The sequence below is a fragment of the Tursiops truncatus genome, chromosome 20, assembly GCF_011762595.2.
Source record: "Tursiops truncatus isolate mTurTru1 chromosome 20, mTurTru1.mat.Y, whole genome shotgun sequence".
NCBI lineage: Eukaryota > Metazoa > Chordata > Mammalia > Artiodactyla > Delphinidae > Tursiops > Tursiops truncatus.
In genome coordinates this window covers 8,109,141-8,132,146 of record NC_047053.1, presented here as the reverse complement: position 1 = coordinate 8,132,146, position 23,006 = coordinate 8,109,141, and the positions used below count along the sequence as shown (strand labels likewise).

Below are 23,006 nucleotides of genomic sequence, written 5' to 3'. Positions count from 1 at the left end.
GGTCGGGAGGACAGCACGGGGAAGTGAATGTCAGCCAACCCGTTTGAGGCTGGGAGGCTCCTGGCGTTGCCCAGGGGTTTGGCCCCTGCTGGAGTCAGGTGATGTCGATGAGGATGCTAGGCGAGGAGGGGCCCCTGCCTAAGGAGGAGCCCAGGGATGGGTGCTGGAGACAAGCAGAGGGTCTCACGATGGAGGCGGTGATCCAGGAGCTCTTTGACTGAGGCTCCCCAGAGATAGGTCTCCGCAGCCCAACAATAAAAGTCATACAGCCCTTCAGCCTCCTGGATCCATTTCCGCGATCCTCCCCTAGCCCCCTGCTCCCCTGCCATGAGAGGGTGAAGGGGTCAGTAATGCTTTGCCACCCAAAGTCATACACAAATATTTGGGTGATGTGCTTATGTACATTTGTCCTTCATCTCACACTCAAAGGGGCTCAGAGCTCCAAAGACCAAACACCATGCAGATAAAGAAGGAGGCAGAGTAAAACAAAGAAAGTAGGGCTTCCCTGGTGGTGCAGTTGTTAAGAATCTGTCTGCCAATGCAGGGGACGTGGGTTCGAGTCCTGGTCTGGGAAGAACCCACATATGGCGGAGCAACTAAGCCCGTGCGCCACAACTACTGAGCCCGAGTGCCACAACTGCTGAAGCCCGCATGCCTAGAGCCCCTGCTCTGCAATAAGAGAAGCCACCAATGAAAAGCATGGGCACTGCAGCTCGTCGCTTAGCCTGCATGCAGCAGCAAAGACCCAACACAGCCAAAAAAAAAAAATAAATGTATTTAAAAAAAAAACCCAATAAAGTAGAAATGCACACCTGCATGGAAGGAAGTCCCTGATATCACATGAAACAGTAAGTTTCAGGACAGTCTCTGTGATTCTGTTTATGGAAATGATGATATATTATCATTTTTATAGAGGAAAAATCTGGAAGATACCTCCAACTTGATAGTTTTATCTCTGGAGGAACTTTTTTTTTTTCTTAATTTATTTATTTTGACTGCTAGGGGTCTTAGTTGCAGCATGCAGGATCTTTAGTTTTGGCATGCAGGATCTAGTTCCCTGAACAGGGATCAAACCCGGGCCCCCTGCATTGGGAGCACAGAGTCTTAACCACTGGACTGCCAGGGGAGTCCCTGGAGGACCTTTCTGACTTATACATTCCTGTTATATTTGAATGTATGTTTCTTTCAAGATCAGGAAAAAATAATCAAGAATAAGGCAGGGACTTCCATGGCGGTCCAGTGGTTAAGACTGTGCTTCCATTGCAGGGGCACAGGTGCGATCCCTGGTCAGGGAACTAAGGTCCCACATGCCGTGTGGCGAGGCCTAAAAAAAAAGAATAAGGCAGGAGTCCTTGAGAAATTGGTTTTCTTCTGACAAAGGAGGTTCCTGGATCCAAGGCACAGCCAAGCATGAGTGTGACCCCCCCAGGGCACCCCATGATGGCCCCTCCCTCACCCAACCAACCCTGGCCTGGCTCCATGGCCACCTTGAGGCTGGGGCGGGGGAGGACGGTCAGGGCGTTGCACCTGGTCACCTCGCCCACGGACGCTGTACCAGCTGTCACGACGGTCTCTCACGTTCTTTCCCCAGAAACTGGCTGTGAGGAGACCCAGGCAGGCCTAAATTTAGCAAATAGAAATGCAGACTGGGGACTTCCCTGGCGGTCCAGTAGTTAGGACTCCGTGCTTTCACTGCTGAAGGCCCGGGTTCAATCCCTGGTTGGGGAACTAAGATCCCACAAAAGCTGCGTGGCTCAGCCCCCCCCCCAAAAAAGCAGACAGCCCAGATGAGTTTGTATTTCAGATAAACAAGTTTTAGTATAAGGGTGCTCAATGCAATATTTGGGACCTACTCATGGGTAATGGGGATCGACTGTATGGTGACAGACGGAAACTAAACTTTTTTAAAAATTTATTTATTTATTTATTTATGGCTGTGCTGAGTCTTTGTTTCTGTGCGAGGGCTTTCTCTAGTTGCGGCGAGCAGGGGCCACTCTTCATCACGGTGCGCGGGCCTCTCACTATCGCGGCCTCTCTTGTTGCGGAGCACAGGCTCCAGACGCGCAGGCTCAGTAGTTGTGGCTCACGGGCCCAGTTGCTCCGCAGCATGTGGGATCCTCCCGGCCCAGGGCTTGAACCCGTGTCCCCTGCATTGGCAGACAGATTCTCAACCACTGTGCCACCAGGGAAGCCCCAGATGGAAACTAAACTTATGGTGGTGAGCACGCTGGAGTGCATACAGAAGTAGAAATAAAATGTTGTATGCATGAAACTTACATTATAAACCAAAAAAAAATTAATACTTAGGCTCTATTTATACTAATAAATTATCCATTGCTTATCTAAAACTCAAATTTCAGCAGGCATCCTATATTTCATTTTGCAACTCTAGTCCCAGAGGGCTGGCCAAATCTTTCTCCTTTTATCAGCACCTCCAGGGGCACCTTCAGCAGTGTGGCTTCTGACTCTGCCAGGGCTTCCTGGGGGTCCCTGAAAAGAAGCCCCAAATACCCAGCATCAAGGCTGTGTGTGTCCCCCAGGGAGGGGACTGAGCCAGGCCAGGCTGTCCTTAGACTCAGACTAATGCAGCAGTCCCCAACCTGTTTGGCACCAGGGACCGGTTTTGTGGAAGGCAGTTTTTCCGCGGACAGGAGGGCGAGGGGGTGTTCAGGCGGTAATGCCAGCAATGGGGAGTGGCAGATGAAGCTTTGCTCGCTCACCGGCCGCTCACCTCCTGCTGTGCGGCCGGGTTCCTAACAGGCCGGTACTGGTCCATGGCCCGGGGGTTGGGGACCCCTGGTCTAATGTGAAGTGGTTATAGTGGAAAATCTTTTCCACTGGTCCTGCCCTGCCATGAAGCTTGACTTTGAGGATTACTTTGAATATATAAGTATTTATTATCATAGTCTGTCATGGTTTTGTGTTCCAAAATAAGAATTCCACTTTAAAAATCATAGCTACATATGTATGTATAGGTATGTGTACACACACACACACACACAAACACCCCTTACCTGAGAGAGTAAGTATATCAGCTGGGGAAACCTTAGCTTGAATTTATTTATCAGGTTGCCTCTAGCCATCTAGCAAGGTCCTAACAGAGTAGGACATAGGACAGTTTTTAAAAAAATATATTTATATATTATTTATTTTGTCTGTGCCGGGTCTTAGTTGTGGCATGCAGACTTCTTAGTTGTGGCATGCGGGCTTCTTAGTTGCCTATGGGATAGCCTTAGCATCACATATTATGGGGTGGTGCCCCCTCATTTTTGACCCCCAAGGAGCCCTTCTGCACATGTGCAATGTTTCCCTTGCTCCAAGGATGGGAAACGTATGACCTCTTGATCTTTTAACAGAGTTCAGTCCCACTCCGTCCCTGCCATAAAAATGTCCAATGTCTGGTTATTTACCCTATTTCTGTTGCTGGTTTTTATATCGAGGTGCAGATCTCGAAATATAGACAGGAGTCCGGTCATAAATATGTAGTCCTGGAGCTCGTTTGTCTCTTGCTTCAGGAAATGTAAACAGGGGGCTGGTAATGAATGTCCCGCCTGGAGCCCATCTTCTTCTCACCCCAGGAAGTGTAAACAGGAGGCTAGTTGTAAATGTCTGACCTGGAGCCCATCTGTCTCCTGCCTCAATCAGGGAAATGCAAATCAAGTGTCAAGTGCCCACCCCTGCATCCAGTTGCAGGGGCCCTGCTTGGTTCCAGCCAGCTCAGAGGCTGTTTTGGGATTTCAGTTCATTCACACCCCTGAAAAATCTCACTCTGTCTTACCTGTTCCCTTTGTCCCCTGGGCTCTCTCCCCATTATTACATAGCCTGGGGCTGCTGGTAGCACAGGGGAGACCTGGGGCCTTTGAACAGAACACAGGCCCTGCCAGGGCACCTGGCTTGGTAGGCGGACAAGGGCTGCTCTCATTCCCAACTCGCCCCCCTTGGCCCTCAGCCCCCTCAGTCCAACCTGCAGCCCAGCACACAGCAGCCAAAGAGCATCTTCACAGATGTTACCCTGCATCCCTCTCCTCCCTCTGAAGACTTCCATGGCTCCCCACTGCCCTCAGTACAAAGCCCACCCCCTCAGCCGGCACATGAGGGCCTCATTGCCTTTCCCAGACTGTCTCTGGACATCCTCTTGCCCTTGGCTGTCTCATGCCACACAGAGTGGCCAAAGTGCTGGCTTTTAGTTTAGATACCTTGAAGGCCTCAGGCTTCTGGGGCTCTGTGATTTTTTTTTTTAATGCCTTTAAAAAATTTTTTTTTTCCTGGCTGGAATGCCTTTCTACCTCATCACCTCCCCTCTGGCATCTTTAACTTTTAAGACCTTGTAGGAGGGGATCCTAACTCATCTCTGTCCATTTTTGTGGGCCTGGTGTCTATCAATAGTGCTCAATAAATCAATGTGGTTTTTTTTGTTTGTTTGTTTTGTTTTTTTCCTTTGGGCCGCATCAGGCAGCATGCAGGATCTTAGCTCCCCGACCAGGGATTGAACCCAGGCTCTCCTCAGTGAAAGCTCGGGGTCCTAACCACTGGACCGCCAGGGAAGTCCCTATCAATGTTTGTTAAATTAATAAAGGTGACCTCTGAAGCCTAGCTCACGTGTATGGGGTGTGCGTGTGTGGAGGGGTGGCGCACAAGAGAAGTTTGGACAATGCATTCTCCCAAAGTCATTCTCCTTTCTATTCTAGACACCTTTGGAATCCATACCAAGATTCCCCCCTCAAAGTCATAGTGGACTGAAAACCTCAGGTCTGGCTGGAGACAGGAGGATGCGCCCACCACCGGGGTAGAGCCTTACTCAGCCACTGTACACCAGTGTTGTTTTAGAAAAAGCATGATCTTGGACAGGTTCTCCAGGAGGTGAGTCTGGGGAGAGGAGGGAAGATGGGCCGGGGAAGAGGGAGGGACTTGTGACGGAATCTGGGGCTTTTAAAGGAGGCATCCCCCCGGGGAAATCTTAATTTAGTGGTTTGTCATGGTAATTTTTGCCACATCTAAGTACGCTTGTTTACTTGATTTTTCTTTAAACAACAGCAACAAAAACCTACCCTCTCTCATTCTGAGCATCCATTCTGTGAAATCACAGGTCTGATGCTCTAATTATATTCTTTTTTTTTTTTTTTTTTTTTTGGCTGTATGCGGGCCTCTCACTGTTGTGGCCTCTCCTGTTGCGGAGCACAGGCTCCAGACGCGCAGGCTCAGCGGTCATGGCTCACGGGCCCAGCCGCTCTGCGGCATGTGGGATCCTCCCGGACCGGTGCACGAACCCGCGTCCCCTGCATCGGCAGGCGGACTCTCAACAACTGCGCCACCAGGGAAGCCCCTAATTATATTCTTAATAAACAGCAAAATGAATACATACTGTTAAGTAAAAAAAAAAAAGTTTCTCTTGTGTACCACCGGAAGTCGTGGCGCGCACGGGCCTTGGCGCACGCTGATCTGAGACGTACGATTGGGGGATGATGACCCCCAAGGTCCGGAGCCACAGCGGCTCGGGATCTCAGAGCCAAAAGAGGCCACTTCAGGATTTTTCAAGGCTGAGCCCGAGGCTGGCTTTCAATGCTTGAGAGCCCATTGGACGGGAAGCCACAGAGTGGGGTCAACCGAAGGAATCCTGAGAAAAGGAGAAAAATAGCTTGGACTTGCGAATGAAACTGGCAAGGACGGACGGTCACCCGAGGGTGAGGGCTGCGGGAGGAGACAGAGGGCAGCAGGGGTGGGGTACTGGGAGAGCAGGAAGGCTGAGTCACGCCGCAGCCGCGCACGAGCCGCCGTGGGCTGCGTCCTGCAACTCACCTGGTCTGCGTGCGCCCCGCCCCACGCCCTCCCACCGTCGTAAAACACACAGACCCCAAATCGCCAACTGCAGGGGGCCGAGATGCTCTGAGACAGGTGGGGGAAGGGAAGCTAAAGAGCGGGGAAGCCCAGAGATTTGCTCGCTGGGCGGTATGTGGAAGGGAAACCTCTCCCCACTTCCTGGGGGTGGTGGCAGCTGCAGAAGAAAGACTGCTTGAAATCAGTCTTTGTTGGAGGATTTTCTGAGTCTTCACTCTTCATCCCAGAACTGAAAGCCTCCCTGACAGCTAAGAGGCCTCAATGCTTGAGACAGGTAAGACCAGGGTCAGGGACAGAGTCAGGAGTGAAAAAAATTTTCTGTATTTTTTCTGATTATAAAAATAGCATTCGTGAAAACGAAATGAAAAATTCGTTGAAAAAAAGTGGAAATTTCATACAAGCACACGTGAAAAGGAAAAACATAAGCTCTATACCACCTCCACACATAACTATTATAACTATTTTGGTGTTTATTCTTCCAGCCCCTCTATATATTATTATATATGTATATATATATATATATATATAATGCTAAAGATAATTATATATTATATAATATATAATTATAATATGTGATGATTTAAAAATAAGTGGGATCACACTGAATAAATACTTTCAGGATCTGATTTTTTTCAATTGTTATCTTGTGATCCCCAATAAATTTTCTTTTACACCCTCATTTTTATTTTTATTTATTTTATTATTATTATTTTTTGGCCACACCCTGCAGCTTGCGTATCCCAGCTCCCCCACCAGGGATTGAATCTGTGCCCCCTGCAGTGGAAGGGAAGCTCAGAGTCCTAACCATTGGACTACCAGGGTACTCCCATACACTCTCATTTTTTAAAAAAATTTATTCATTTTATTTATTTATTTTTGGCTGTGTTGGGTCTTCGTTGCTGCGCATGGGCTTTCTCTAGCTGCGGCGAGTGGTGGCTGCTCTCCGTTGCGTTGTGTGGGTTTCTCATTGTGGTGGCTTCTCTTGCTGCGGAGCATGGGCTCTAGGCCTGTGACTTCAGTAGTTGTGGTGCGTGGGCTCAGTAGTTGTGCCTTGTGGGTTCTAGAGCGCAAGCTCAGCAGTTGTGGCACATGGGCCTAGTTACTTCGCAGCATGTGGGATCTTCCTGGACCAGGGATCGAACCCGTGTCCCCTGCGTTAGCAGGCAGATTGTTAACCCCTGCGCCACCAGGGAAGTCCCCAGAATTATCTTTTTAAAAAATGTACATTAGTTGAGTTTTGCTTCTGGTCATGACAGAGTGGCTTGTATCAGGCTAGGATTCCTTTAGAAAACAATGTAAAAATTAGATTCCCCCCCACCCCCCCACACACACTCACAGCTGTTTTAAGGCTTTAAGAGTAGCCAAAGTGGGCAGAACTTAAGTAACCAGGATCCTGTACAGAAGGAAAACCCTTTGAAGTGAGGGAGATCATCTCCACTGCTTTCCTTAAGGAAATTCCTTACAGTAATTTGCTGATTTGCTTGGGAGGCATTGAGGCTGAGCAGAAAATGGTGGCCTAAAGTTTTGGCATTATCACAAGGCTCAGGAGTTCAGGAGCTGACAAGAAAGAGGGACCTGAGAAACACTTTAGGGTTTCAGCTGAGACCCCTGAAGGGCTATGATCTAGGAGCAAGGGCAATCCAGAAACATACCAGCCCATACAAAGCCAGGAACATCTCAGTTCCTGATTGTATTAAATGATTTAACCCTACTCTAACTGCCTGGAAACAACAACAACAACAAAAACCCCACAAACAACAACAACAACAAAACCACCCCCCAAAACAAAAGAAAAACCCCAGAAATTTCCATCTCTTCTGGAGAAATAACATAATCCAGAGCCTCTATGGTTTTTCATTCTACACAGCATCCAACATTTAACAAAAGTTAACATATATACTAAGAGACAAGACCAAATGAACAAAAACCAAGAGAAAAAAATAAATAGTAGACCTGAAGGAGAAAAAGATATTGGTATTATTGTACATGGACTCTAATACATTCAAGAAAGTAGATGGAGAACTAGAAACAATATTTTTAAAAGAACCAAGTGGAAACTCTAGAATTGAAAAATACAATTACTTAAAAACAGAAAAAAAAAAAAAAACCCAAACCAAAACAAAAAAACTCTATAGTTGGGTTTAACAGCAGTTTTTTGTTTGTTTGTTTGTTTGTTTTGGGGCCACACTGGGAGGCTTGTGGGATCTTAGTTCCCTGACCAGGGACTGAACCCAGGCCACAGCAGTGAAAGTGATGAGTCCTAACCACTGGACCGACTGCCAGGGAATTCCCAACAGTCGGTTAGATATAACAGAAGACAGGATTAGTAAACTGAAAGACAAGTGGGTAGAAAATATTCAGTCTGAAGCATGGAAGTGGGATAAAAAAGATGGAAAATACAGAAAAGAGCATGAGAGAGTATGGAATATGATGTAAAGGTCTAAATACATTTAATTGGATTCAGGGAGAGTGAGTGAGTCGTTCTGAAGCAATAGGTGAAGAGTTACTGATTACAAATTTTACAGTATTAGTGAAAGACATTAAAACACAGATTCAAGAAACTACAAATCTGAAGCAAAATAAACACAAAAAATCCCTACCTGGGCAAACTAGTAAAACTTCTGAAAACCAAAGTCAAAGATTATTTTAAAAAATTGACTGAGGGCTTCCCTGGTGGCACAGTGGTTAAGAATCCACCTGCCAATGCAGGGGACACGGGTTTGAGCCCTGGTCCGGGAAGACCCCACATGCTGCTGAGCAACTAAGCCCATGCACCACAACTACTGAGCCTGCACTCTAGAGCCCGTGAGCCACAACTACTGAAGCCCATGTGCCTAGAGCCTGTCGTCCACAATGAGAAGCCACGGCAATGAGAAGCCCACGAACCACATTGAAGAGTGGCCCCTGCTTGCTGCAACTAGAGAAAGCCCGTGTACAGCAACAAAGACCCAAAGCAGCCAAAATAAATAAATAAATAAATAAAAGACCTTAATTAATTAAAAAAAAAGAAGTTGGAACAAAGAGGTTTACAAACGAAAACAGAGACTTCATTGCCAAGAGAGCTGAACTAAAAGTACTACTAAAGAACATTCTTTAGGCAGAATGAAAGTGACCCCAATGGAAGCAAAGACATGCAGGAATGAATGAATGACAAGAGGGAAATGTGTGGGAAAAATACACGAATATTGACTGTATAGAATAATAATATTGATAATATCTTAAGTTTAAAAATGCATGAAAAATTAAAATACTTGACAATAATAGCCAAAAAGCAGGAGGAGGATATATGCAGTTAAATCAATCTAAGATTCTTGCATTAGCTGGGGAGTGGGATTGCTTGATAACCATTAAAATAATAGTGAAAGGGCTTCCCTGGTGGTGCGGTGGTTGAGAGTCCGCCTGCCGATGCAGGGGACACGGGTTTGTTCCCCGGTCCGGGAAGATCCCACATGCCGTGGAGCGGCTGGGCCGGTGAGCCATGGCCGCTGAGCCTGCGCGTCTGCAACGGGAGAGGCCACAACAGTGAGAGGCCCGCGTACCGCAAAAAAAAAAAAAAAAAAAAAAAAAAAAAAAAAAAAAGAAGGTAAGCAAGGTTTAAAATAGGGACATTTCTTAAAAATGTCTTTGACTAATTATATTTCTTCTGCTATGCGCTTACCTGTATCTTTTGCCCTGTATACTATTCGGATGCTTTCCTTCTGCTATTGATTTTAGATGGATTTAAATATAGATAAGTAGAAATACGTCCATGTGAATGTTGCAAATACTTTCTTATAGGGATCAGTTTTAAATCTTTATGCGTAGGTTGTAACACTAAGGGCGTGGTTTCACCACTTGCTTTGATGTTAGTGAAAAGAGAAATGGTCAGGTCTTAGGCTTTACACCCCTAATCAATTGAACTGAACTGAGGTCAAGGGAGCAAGCAAACCTGAGGTGCTGCATTCTTGTCATTTAGAGAGTATGGAGTTATCTGAACCAGTGATAGGAATAACGAATGGTGAATGTTGAAGTCTAAAGAAGGAAGAGAAATAAACCGGGCTGGGAAAAACTACAAAAATCCCCAAGAGAAGGCTCAGCCGCCGCATACAGGTAGCTGCCGCTGTGGGAGGGGATGCCAGGAGCAGAGACGTGTGATGCATAGCTAATCATGACCAGCAGGTGGCGCTCTAAAGCCGTCCGATTGCTCTCCAGAGTTCCAGAGTTGAGATTTTGCTTGAGCACCTAGAAAGTGGAAACTGAGGCCCCGGGAGCTTCGGACCCCTAATTTTTGGCTCTGTGATCTAGAGCAGCGGTCCCCAACCTTTTTGGCACCGGGGATGGGTTTCTGTGGAAGACAATTTTTCCACGGACGGGGGTGGGGGCGTGGTTCAGGCGGTAATGCGAGCCACGGGGAGCCATGAGGAGCAGCAGATGAAGCTTCGCGGGCGAGCCCGCCGCTCACTGCTCACCTCCGGCTGTGCGGCCCGGTACCGTCCACGGCCTGGGGGGTTGGGGAGCCCTGCTCTAGAGGCAAAATCCCCAACATCTAGAGCCCTGTGGGGTTCTTTTTTTTTTTTTTTTTTTGAGGTACGCGGGCCTCTCACTGTCGTGGCCTCTCCCGTTGCGGAGCACAAGCTCCGGACGCGCAAGCTCAGCGGCCATGGCTCACGGGCCCAGCCGCTCCGCGACATGTGGGATCTTCCCGGACCAGGACACGAACCCGTGTCCCCTGCATTGTCAGGCGGACTCTCAACCACTGCGCCACCAGAGAAGCCCAACCCCGTGGGGTTCTTTTTCTATGCTTGCTTTGCCTGTGGGCGCCTGAATTCCATCATCTCTTCAATTCAGTGGCTCAAACCTTGATGAGCAAACCGATCACCTGGTTCTCTTGTGAAAATGCAAATTCTAATTCAATCGGACTGGGGTGGGGCCTGAGGTTCTGCGTTTCTAACTAGCTCCCTGGTGATGACTCACACTCAGTAGTTCCGAAACTTAGAACATGCTGACTCTAAGGTCCTTTCTCTGTGATGTGGGAGGTGGGAGAGTTTGCAGCTTCCTGGAGTAAAATCCCTGGAGTAAAATCTGAAATGTCTACAAGTCAAAGTTGGGCCAGCTGCGTGACCTCTTGGGGTCTGTTTCCTCATCTGTAAAATGGGAATGGTGACGGCCTTTACTTAGAGAGTTATTTGAAGGTTAAAGCAGGATATTGTATGTAAAACACCACAGTGCCTGGCGCCTAGTAAGCCTCAACAAGGCTTGGGGTTACACTATGAGAAGTATGGAGACGGGCAGCCCTGGTGGGGTGGTACCTTGGAGGGAGCAAGAGGTGAGGGGCAATCCTTAAGAAGGTGCCATCTTAGCTATCAAGATATCTGTCATCTGAAAGAAAGGGGACCTTTTTGTCATCTGGCTGAGGACAGAGAGCCAGGAGGAGAGCAGGTCTCCTGATCAGGTTGTAAACGTAAGGCTGCTTTTGAGGGAGATTTAAGTAGGCTGCAGGCTACGCGGGCTTCCTTCGGGAGATGGGGGCGGGATGGGAAGCAGTAGTTCCAGGCAGCTTGAGCTGCAGCTTTCATCACACTCCCCCATTTCACATCTTTAGGGGCTTTAGGGGTTGTGAGAAGAGCTAAGAGGAGCCAGGGATCGCCCTGGTCCTGCCCTCCTGCAAGGCTCTGCTACAGCCTGCAAAACCATTGCTATGGCGACCTCAGCCCAGATGCCGGAGTTTACCAAAACGCTTTAAATAGGGCGGTGTTTCCATAGCATCTTTTTTTCTTTTTATAAATTTATTTATTTATTTTTGGCTGCATTGGGTCTTCGTTGCTATGCGCATCTTTATCTAGTTGCAGCGAGCGGAGGCTACTCTTCGTTGTGGTGCATGGGCTTCTCATTGCAGTGGCCTCTCTTGTTGCGGACCACAGGCTCCAGCCTCGTTAGCTTCAGTAGTCGTGGCATGTGGGCTCAGTAGATGTGGTGCAAGGGCTTAGTTGCTACACAGCATGTGGGATCTTCCCGGACCAGGGCTTGAAGCCAGGTCACCTGCATTGGCAGGCGGATTCTTAACCACTGTGCCACCTGGGAAGCCCCATAGCATCTTTTTTTTGCCCTGAAGTTATGTATTTTAACAGCTTTACGTGTAATGTTCATATATAAAAAACTTTAAGTGCTTTCCTCCAATTAAAAATATCTAAAGAATTCAAAAATAAGGCATTCAATATTTGAAAAAAGTACAGATTTACAAAATGTGCAGATTGTGTCATGAAAACTCCACAGTAACATTATACACTTGGAGAAAATACAAGCAGGATATATTACACCTTCATGTAAGCAACAACTTAGTTCACACCATGCAATAAAAAGTACATTAATCAAGATACACTAGCTTTTGTAGATTCTAAACTGAAGGACTTTTTTTTCCTGTAGAATCCTTAAAACCTGTGGCACTTAAAATTTGTTAGCCTTTCTACTGCGAGGTAAATTACACACAACAATGATGAAAAAGATGAACAGACCAGTTGTGTATTGTGAATCATTCCAGCTTTGTTCAATAATGGCCGAAACCCTTTTCTCATCTCCTCGTTTGTTTTCCTGATAAAGCTGTGCTGCCTGCCTATTGGCTGGACTATTTGGATTCGGTTCATCCAGCAGGGACTGAATTGATGTTAAGAGAGAAGCTACTTCATATATTGGACTCCACTGATCCTGAAGGATATCTAAACATGTGCTACCATCAGCATACACATTCGGATGAAGCATTTTGGATAAAAACCTGACAGCTGGCAGTATATTTGGATACTCTTCAGAAAATTCTGTTACTGGTTTAAAAGTACCATCTTCAAAGGATGTCCCTTCTGGTCCAAATATAACTGCATTCCAGTGCATGATGTTGTTTTCAGATGGTGTGCCACTGACACCCACAGGTGGATCCTCTTGCAATCACTTGAAATCCCGCATAAGCCTCCTCCAGGGCGGGTCGGCATGCTCCCCAGCTGCCCGCAGTCAGTCTGAAAGCCCCATAGCATCTTAAAGGTCCATGAACATTTATGGACTAACTTCCAGTGCTCTGCTGGATGTTCCTGGGGATACAGAGACAAAGCCATGCAGCCCTTTCCCTCTCTGGGTGACCTTGGGGAGGTAAACATCACCGTGGGAAGGAATGATCAGTGAAGGGCCTCAGTAGCAGCTCTTAGCAATGGTGCTTGTCCTACGTGGTGGGACTTAATGACACACGGGACCTGCAGCTGCTGTGGAGGTGAGAGGTGTTTGGGGTGACTCTTCAGACCAGGATGGTCTGACCTGATAAAGACTAAAGGAGTGGGTCAGATTTGGAGAGGCAGAAAGGAGGGGGGATGCCACAACCCACTAAAGGGACTAATTGGATGTATATGAAGCCAATTACACACGTTATCTCATTTAAGCCCAAACAATAGTGTGAGGTCAGTACGGCATTTCATTTTGGGAAAATGCGGGGACGCACGGCAACCCGTTCAAGGTCTCGCCGCTAAAAGTGGTAAGTGGAGGCTATCTGACTTCAAGTTCTTTCTTTTAAGTACCACATGTGTGCTGTGCCAGGCTCTGTGCATCTCTTCTTCCCCTCGCCTTTCCCCTCAAATACAGGGCCGGAGACATACATGCATATAGTGGACATGGGGAAGCTTGAAGTTCCGGCTAAAGAGTTAGGGCTTGAATTTGTTTTTTTTCCCTTCCCCAGCCCTGAAGTCTTGTTCAACAACAGCTGAGCGATGAGGCTGGCAGGGTTGCCTCACTTCTAGAAGGCCGGCCCCAGCCTTCCTGGCCTGAACCCACTTCCTGTCCTTGTGCCTCTTTTGTCAGAAGGTGATTCTCACACTTCCTGTTGATTTCTATTTTGTTTCAGCGGCTTCAGCTCCGGCTGCTTTGTGCTGCTGTTGATCTCATCAGAGAGGGCTGGGACACGGGACCAGGTACGTTGGGATGGTGGGGAGTTGGGGGGTCAGCTTGGACAAGGTCTGGGCCAGGTGAGGGCCAGCTGGCAACACGCCAGAGTTGGGGTGGGGGGCTCCTGGTGGACCCTCTCTGTCCATGTGGTCAGGGGACTGTCAGAGGCTGAGGTCAGTTTGTGAAGTTGGCTGTGTCTCTGTGTTTGGGGGTGATACCAGGGGTTGGCTTTGGTGGTTTCCTGAAATCCCATCACCTTGATTTGGTTGTATATTACCTGAGCTGCCCAGGTAGCATTTTTCTGGGTTGCAGAGAGACCTCCTTGGGTTCAGACAGGTTTATCTGAGGTTGACTGAGACGCAGCCGGTGTGCTGCTTGCAATTTTGCCAGGCTGACCAAGTTGGGGCTTGTGATTAAGTCTTGGCTTCTTGCCTTATTTATGGGCAAGTCACTTTCCTGTGAACCTGTTTTCTGGTCGACACAGTTGTAAAATGTCTCTGCTTTGTGGGATGTTTGTGATGCTTGAGCAGGACAATGATTGTGAAAGTGTTTTGTAAACTATAAGACGGCATTCTCAGGGTTAGAGGTTACTTTTATTTCATTTTCTTTGTTTTTAAAAATAAATTTATTTATTTGTTTATTTTTGGCTGCGTTGGGTCTTCGTTGCTGCACGGGCTTTCTCTAGTTGCGGCGAGTGGGGGCTACTCTTCGTTGCGGTGCGCGGGCTTCTCTTTGCTGTGGCTTCTCTTGTTGCGGAGCACGGGCTCTAGGCGCGCAGGCTTCAGTAGTTGTGGCTTGCAGGCTCTAGCGCGCAGGCTCAGTAGTTGCGGAGCACGGGCTTAGTTGCTCCGTGGCATGTGGGATCTTCCCAGACCATGACTCGAACCCGTGTCACCTGCGTTAGCAGGCAGATTCTTAACCACTGCGCCACCAGGGAAGTCCCAAGCCATCTCGTTCCGTTGAGAAAGACTCTCTGATCTCCTGCCTGGAGGGTAGAATCCAGGCTGCCAGCATTCTTGGAGGGTCAGTAGGGGAGGGAATTTGGGGGTCTCATCGTTTGATATGAAGCCTTTGAAGAATCCTCCCTCCCTTTATCCCACTTCCCTTTCTAGTGTAGTGACAGCCTTGCCCTCTGGTGTGCCCAGTGTCCCTAGTTCTGGAGCTTCTCTGGTTTAGTTTCTCCAGAGGAGAAGCCTTCTCCTCCTGCTGGGCAGAGGGAGAGCTAAATGCCTTGGCTGGTCAGTTACCTGGGCTGTGAAGTCTGAGTGCTTTGTAAACACACTGTGCTTTCAACAGCATTCCTGTTTTTGGCTCCACCCCACCCCGTCTTCTGACATAGCTGGTACTTCCAATTCCTGGGCCTTTCTGCGGTTCAGAGGCACACCCTGCTTGCTTCTGGTTGGCATTCAGTTTCCAGCCTTCTCTGATGCAGTCCATCAGCTGCCATTCACCATTCTGCTTGCTGTCTTCCAAGTCTGTTGACGTCTGCTCTCCCGTACTCTGTCCTGATGGGTTTCTACCTTTTAAAATTTGTCCTGGGCTTCCCTGGTGGCGCAGTGGTTGAGAGTCCACCTGCCGATGCAGGCGACACAGGTTTGTGCCCCGGTCCGGGAAGATCCCACATGCCGCGGAGCAGCTGGGCCCGCGAGCCATGGCCGCTGAGCCTGTGTGTCCGGAGCCTGTGCTCCGCAACAGGAGAGGCCCGCGTACCGCAGAAAAAAAAAAAAAAAAAAAAATTTGTCCTGTCTTTTTTGTGATGTTTCAGGAGGAAGTGGAGATACTTGTATTCAATCCATTGTGGTAACTGCTATAGCCGTAGCATTTTCACTTGGACCAGTGTTGTCTGAGAGTGTTGGCTTCCTCACACTATTGCCAGAACTGGGTATTATCATTTGTTTTATTTTTTTAAATTTTATTTATTTTTATTATTCGTATTTCTTCAGTGAACCACTTATTTATGTTCATTGCTCATCTTTCTACTGGAGTAGGATAATTGTTAAATTGTTAACATATGGCCAGCTCAGGAAAGAGGTTTGTGGTCGATCCCTTATTTTCTTGTATATGTGATCTCAGAGCATAGGCTTCAGAAAACAGCAGTTCTTAATGACTATGTCAAGAATTTGATGAATTTTTTTCTCCCTTGGATTATAAAAGTAATCTGTGTTCACTGTAGGAAATTTGGAAAATACAGATAAACACAAAAAAGAAAATATAAATCGCCTAGAGATAGCCACCAGTTATAAATATATCCTTCCAGTCTTTTTTTCCTGTGGGTATATACTTATAAAAGTGGAGTCATTTTATTTTGTATTCATGCTTTCGACTTACTAATCATAATTTGTTCTCATATTATTACACAGTGTTCTATTACATTATCATTCGTGGCTACCTGGTATTCCATTGTGTGGATATATGATCATTGATTCAGTCAATTCCCTTTGATGGACATTTAGGGTCTTACTGGGTTAAAATTTGCATTAACAATTTCCTCTTTTGGTCATGTCCCCATATAATCTTGTTTTCCACTGTGTATCTGCTTAGCAATTTCTTTTTTTGGGGGAAAGGATGAAGGTAAACATTAATCCTTTTCTGGTTAAATTATTACTCATTCCAAATTATACAGACTCAGGGAGATTTTTCTAGCACTTTTTTTTTCTGTGGGTCAGAGGGAGAGATGGAGAAGGGTCACTCTGGGATTCTCATTAGATTCCTCCACAGCTTTCAATTAGAGAGAAAATGATGAGGGGCAAAAGCACCAGGGAGGAAAGATGTATGCAATAATGAGAAAAAAGAAGCTGACCAGGCAGGCATCTGAAAAAAATCATCCAAGAAATAATAGCTTAAGAGAGAGAAAACCTGAAAGAACAAACTGGTCTGAGAGTTGAAGACCTGAATTTTTTCCCTGAGTCTGTCATTAAACTGTGTGTCCTTGGGCAGGTTGCTCAACCTCTCTGGTTTCCTCATTGGCATTCCTCATCTCAGGTAGAAGTTCTCTTTTACCTTCTGAGTTCTCTTTTACCTTCTGAGGTTCTATGAATATAGACTTTGTCACACTAGCTGTGTGATTCTGGACAAGTTGCTTAACTTCTCTGAGACATGGTGTTCTCAGCTGTAAAGCGGGAACACTAATAGCTACTTCATAGGGTTGTTGTAAATGGATGTGTGTAAAGCACTTATCACAGGACCTGTCCCAGATGAAGTATCCAATAAATGAAAGCTTTTTAAAAATTTTTTAATAGATATTTATTGGAGTATAATTGCTTCACAATACTGTGTTAGTTTCTGTTGCACAACAAAGCGAATCAGCCATATGCATACACACGTCCCCATATCCCCTCCCTCTTGAGCCTCCCTCCCACCCTCCCTATCCCACCCCTCTAGGTCATCGCATATCACTGAGCCGATCTCCCTGTGCTATGCTGCTGCTTCCCACCAGCCAGCTATTTTACATTCGGTAGTGTATATACGTCGATGCTACTCTCATTTCGCCCCAGCTTCCCCCTCCTACCCCATGTCCTCAAGTCCAGTCTCTATGTCTACCTCTTTATTCCTGCCCTGCAAAAGGTACTAGGTTTATCAGTACCTTTTTTTTTTTTTAGATTCCATATATATGTGTTAGCATACGGTATGTTTTTCTCATTCTGACTTACTTCACTCTGTATGACAGACTCTAGGTCCATTCACCTCATTACAAATAACTCAATTTCGTTTCTGAAAGCTATTTTTATTGCATGCCAGTTGTTATGTAAAAGGAGGGCAATTATATCATCCCACACCCTGTGTATTGGAAAGGAACTCTGTCTTCTTAAAAGCTGTTTCCAGGTTCAGTCAGCAGCTGGGACACATGCCAAGGGGCACAGTACAAAATCACCACTGGCCTCGGATCTCCCTTTGCAGTGCATTCCTCCCTGGGACCTGGATGCTGTCCAGATGTGGGTCAAGTAAACACCCTCTGCTCAACACAGATAAATAGGATGCGTGGATGTTGGTCCATAGGGGAAGCAATAGGAAACCCCACTTTCCAAATATAAAATACCCGGAAATGTAGCCGAAGGGGAACTGAGCCCTAAATGATATGAATCACCAACGCGAGATGCTATTTAGAAAACGCTGACATCCTTTCAAGCTGTGATTAATGAGCACGGAGACAGGAGGAAGAAGTCGAGGGTGTAGCTGCAGTTTTGCTGTTCGCTGCTGTGCCTTCTTGGATAAATTACCCTATTCTGTAAAATCAGGAGGCTGGTTCTATTTTTTTTCCCCAAAGGACAGTCTGTGTACTACTGGTGGCACGCACAGTGATGTTATGTGGTGCAGAGATGAACATTTGACATTTTTTTTAAACTTTCTATTTTGTATTGGAGTATAGTTGATCAATGTTGTGATATTTTCAGGTGTACAGACATCTTTCTTAATGTGTATATATATATATATATATTAAAATTTTTATTGGAGTATAGTTGATTTACAATGTTGTGTTAGTTTCAGGTATACAGCAAAGTGGATCTGTCATACATATACACGTATCCACTCGTTTTTAGGTTCTTTTCCCATATAGGCCATTACAGAATATTGAGTAGAGTTCCTTGTGCTGTACATAGGTCCTTGAACATTTGACATCTTAATAGTCATGTATTTAACTTATGAAATAGTAGGGAAAATACGACTAGCAATCAATTCTATAATTTCATAGATATGATTGTTTTTTTAAAAAAAAATTTATTTGGGCTGCACCAGGTCTTAGTTCTGGCATGCGAGATAATTGTTGCGGCATATGGGATCTTTTTTTAGCTGTGGTATGTGGCATCTTTTAGTTGTAGCACATGGACTCTTAGTTCCGGCATGTGGGATCTTGTTCTCCGACGAGGGATCGAACCCGGGCCCCCTGCCTTTGGAGCTCGGAGTCTTACCCACTGGACCACCAGGGAAGTCCCCAATATGATTATTTTTTAAGTTCATTTTCTTAGAAAGTGATCTGATTCAAAGAAAAATTCAAAGATGAAAAGCAGAAATGGCAAATATCGTGAAGGTGGTAAAATTGGAGCATCAGATGTGGTGGGCAGAATAATAGCCCCCAAAGGTGTCCAGGTCCTAATCCTCAGAACCTGTGAGTATGTTACCTTTTATGGCAAAAAGGACTTTGTGGTTGTAAGTTAAGGATTTTGCGATGGGGGGATTATCCTGTTAAGAAGAGCTCTCCGATCTCCTGCTTGGAGGGTACAGGCTGTTGGCATTCTGGGAGACCATCAGGGAAGGAAGCTGGGGTCTCATTTGATATTCAGCCTTTGAAGTATTCCCCCTTCCTCTCCGGCTTCCCCCCTCTTTTTTTCTAAACATTTATTTATTATTTATAATATTTGGCTGTGCCAGGTCTTAGTCGAGCATGGCATGCGAGATCTTCGCGTGGGATCTTCGTTGCCATGTGCGGGATCTTTAGGTCCCTGACCAGGGATCACACCCAGGCCCCCTGCATTAGGAGCACGGAGTCTTAACCATTGGACCACCAGGGAAGTCCCCCGCTTCCCTTTATATTGTATTGATTCAGCCTTGCTCTCCCGTATGCTCAGTGTCCCAGGTCTGGAGCGTCTCTGTTAGTTTCCCCAGGGAATAAACTTCCTCCTCTTCCCCCTGCTGGGCTGGATTATCTGGGTGGGCCCAACGTAATCAGAAAGGTCCTTATAAGAGGGAGGCAGGAGTCAGAGAAGGCAATGTGATAACAGAAACAGCCACTGGAGTGATGCGGTCATGAGCTCAGGAACGCTGTGGCCCCTAGAAGCTGCAAGTGGCAAGGAACTGGTTCTCCCTGGAAACTCCAGAAGGAACCAGGCCTGCCAATACCTTTATTTTAGTCCCATAAGTCTCATTTTGGAATCTGACCTCCAGAACCATAAGAGAATCAATTTGAGTTGTTTTTAAGCGTTAAGCTTGTGGTAATTTGTTACAGCAGCTTCAGGAAATGAAAACACCAGATGTTAGATGCACTTGAAGGCGGTTTATTCTGCAAGTTCAGCGATCCCGAGGCATAGCAAAGGAACGCTGGCAGGAATGAGACTGTTCTTGGTCACCTACCCCCACCCATCTAGGACGGGGCTGACCCTGCCATCACATTGGGCAAACTGGCCAAGGAGAGGCAGGGTCTAAGCGCCCCGGGAGGGTGCGGGAACTGTTATCATCTGGTCCAACCTGCACATTTTACAGATAAAGAAACTGAGGCTCAGAGAAGGGAAGCAAAATCACCAATGATGGAGCTGATTCTCCAGAGAGGAGCAAACACCTGAATTCCTAAGGTGGAGGTTAGGGAAGACGAGCAGGCGGGACTGGGCTCTCACACCAGGGTGGGGAGCCCTGAGAAGGGGTGGTGCCTGCACCTTTGGCTCGAGGTGGAGGGTGGATCTTGCCACCCTTTGATCACCTCCTCTGTGTGTCTGGGCCTCTTGCTTTATATCTTTTTTTTTTTAAATTTATTTTTGGCTGTGTTGAGTCTTCGTTGCTGCGCAGGGGCTTTTTGTAATTGCGGCGAGCAGGGGCTACTCTTCGTTGCTGTGCGCGGGCTTCTCATGGCTATGGCTTCTCTTGTTGTGGAACACGGGCTCTAGGCGCGTGGGCTTCAGTAGTTGTAGCGCGCAGGCTCAGTAGTTGTGGCGCACGGGCTTAGTTGCTCCGAGGCATGTGGGATCTTTCCGGACCAGAGCTCAAACCCGTGTCCCCTGCATTGGCAGGCGGATTCTTAACCACTGCGCCACCAGGGAAGTCCTGTGCTTCCTCGAATATCTTTTTATCAGGGTTTTAACAACCATCCTGTCAACAGAAGACTTTCGAAAATGGTTGAAACAGCAACATGCTTGAAGAAAGGGCTCCTCTGCTCCCTGCTTATCCTGCCCCCAGCACTTTAATTAATGTCTTCTCTTCTGCCTGGACTGCATCCCTCCAAAGGGATGCTTCTTTTCTTTTTATAGAAGGGACATTTCTACTGTGATTAACAGCAAACCTAGGATGTTTTATTTCTGTATTTCAGCATTTATTTCTGCATTTCAGCATTTATGAATCAAAATTGGCTTCTGTGGCCAGGACTCTCCTGAGTAAAGCCCTTTCTCCTAATTTTGAGCAGAAGATATTTTCCATGTAGAGGCCCCCAAAACCCCCTTGTTGCAATTTTCAAAGTGGACATCAAGGCCTGTGTTGTTACTGCACAGGAATAGATGAAAACTAGCGTGAAATTGCCTCAGGTCCCATGGACTGTCATTTTACCATATTAGGTTATAATTATAAATGGTCAGGGTATTGATCCCCTTATTTAGACAATGGTCACCAGACAAGTGACCCCTGGAGAAGCAATCCTTACATTCCAGATTACCTATAGTTGACGTCCCAGATGCTTCTATCAAAGTCCCAAATATCATTATGTCGTCAGTTAATGGATGTGTAGAAGATATGACATTTAAAAGATTGTGGGGTGGAAACTTTACACCTGTGGAACCAGCACATATATGTTTACCGGAGAGAATAACATCAGATTGGGCTAACTAGGGAGTCATAGCAGGAGGAATTCTTTGGTTTTTTTGGCCACGGCATGTGGCTCGCGGGATCTTAGTTCCCTGACCAGGGATTGAACCTGCGCCCCTGGCAGTGAAAGTGCAGAGTCCTAACCACTGGACCACCAGGGAAGGGAATGAATTCTTATGATCTGTGCTATAGAATTAGGAGCCCTCCTACTGAAGCTCACCGACACCTGAGTGCCATGTCACTCTTGTCTCTGCTAGAGTGACTTGGCTGAAAGGCTGGATTTTAAAATGGTCCTAAAGCCACAAACTTAGGAAAATCATTTGGAAAGAATTTTGAGGAAATGATCTTGCTTTGTTAAGTTTGGATGCATTCTTTTTTTAAAAAAAACTTAAAAAATTATACAGAAAAGAAACAAAAAAATATTTAATTCTGGTTAAAAATACAGAAAAGAAAAAAAAGGAAGGACAGATGAGAGAAAATTACCTGTGATCTCACCTTCCATAGATGACCACTGTTAACATCATTTTGGTATCTATCTTTCGAGACATTTTCTAGGTAGAACATATGTATGCATTTGTTTTACGAAAGTGGGATCCTATTATACATATTGTTGAGTTAACTGCTTTATTCATCTGTTTCATTGTTAATATTCTTTCATACCATCATTGTTACCGACTATCTACTATTATATTGTGTGGCTATCACATAATTCCACTTAACGGATCTTTTCGTGTAGGTTGTTTCTAATTTTTTTGCCAAACAGTGCTTTGATGAACATCCTCATGGATAAATCTTTGCACACATCCTTGATAACTTCTCTTGAGGTAAATTCCTAGGAGAGGCTAGATCGCAAGGGCTGCATATTTGTAAGTTTCTGGCTCACGCCACTAAACTGTCTGCCAGGAAAACTCACACATGGGGCACCCACTTCGCACCGTACACGAGAGTGCTGGTTTCTCTGTGTTCTTGTCTCCACTTTGTAGTCTGATGTTTTAAAAATCTTATATGTTTGTTGGATGAAATATAGAATCCCTTCTTTGCTTTGCTACTTTGAATGGTTTTGATTTGGAGCAAGGTGGAATGTGATATGTTTGTTAGCCCCCTGTGTTTTTCAATTTTGTCAATTGCTCATTTTTTAATAGGGGAGTTTTTTAGTAGAGTTCTAAATGATAAAAGTGCTTTGATGAAAGAAAGAAAAAGGAGAAAGACGGAGCAGCAGAAGAGAGCAACGAAAATAACTCAGAACCTAACATTCTCTGCAAGTTTTTTATTCACTCAACAAATGTTAAGGGCCTACCACACGCCAGGTGCTGCCTTTAATGCCACCCTAAGTATAAAATATTGAAAAGTCCTGGCTCCTTTCCTCCTCAGTACTTATAACTGTCTGACATGCTAATGTTTCTTTATCTGTTTTCGGTTTCCATTCTTTCCCTTCTTTTCTGTAAGCTTGTTTTGTTGCCTGCCCTATCTTTGGGGCCTAGAACAGTGCCAGGCACTCAATTATATTTGTTTGATGGTTGAATTCATGATCTTTCATTCCTGGTAACTTTGACTCATTGGTTTACTGGTAATGGGAGTTTGGCTGAAATTGCCTGGTGACAGTCAGCTCAGGTTGGTAAGAAACATTCCATTTCTTCTAAGCCCTGTCATTTCATTAGGATGGTTTGGGAGTAGGCAAAACTGCTGCCACCTCGTCTGTGCAAAGGTGAATGAGCAGATGCCGCTTTTGTCTGGGGACAGTTACACTGTTTATGTAGGTGTGATGTCAGCAGCCC

At 46.0% G+C, this 23,006-nt stretch overlaps 1 protein-coding gene and 1 pseudogene across 10 annotated transcripts in view; one reads left to right on the top strand and one right to left on the bottom strand.

The window, feature by feature from the left end:
* Positions 1–12,254: 12,254 nt before the first annotated feature.
* On the bottom strand, positions 12,255–13,202 carry LOC101334931 (ubiquitin-conjugating enzyme E2 B pseudogene; annotated as a pseudogene).
* A 492-nt stretch (positions 13,203–13,694) lies between these two features.
* Positions 13,695–23,006, top strand: part of NDEL1 (nudE neurodevelopment protein 1 like 1) — a 64,738-nt gene continuing 55,426 nt past the window's right edge. For 4 of the 10 annotated variants that reach the window (XR_004523858.2, XR_004523857.2, XM_019944138.3 and 1 more), the window contains exon 1: positions 13,697–13,757. The gene's annotated coding sequence lies outside the window, so the exon portion shown is untranslated. Of the gene's footprint in view, positions 13,758–23,006 lie in introns of all 10 variants that reach the window. The other 6 variants (XR_012328772.1, XM_019944137.3, XM_073798319.1 and 3 more) reach the window with 3 other exon arrangements.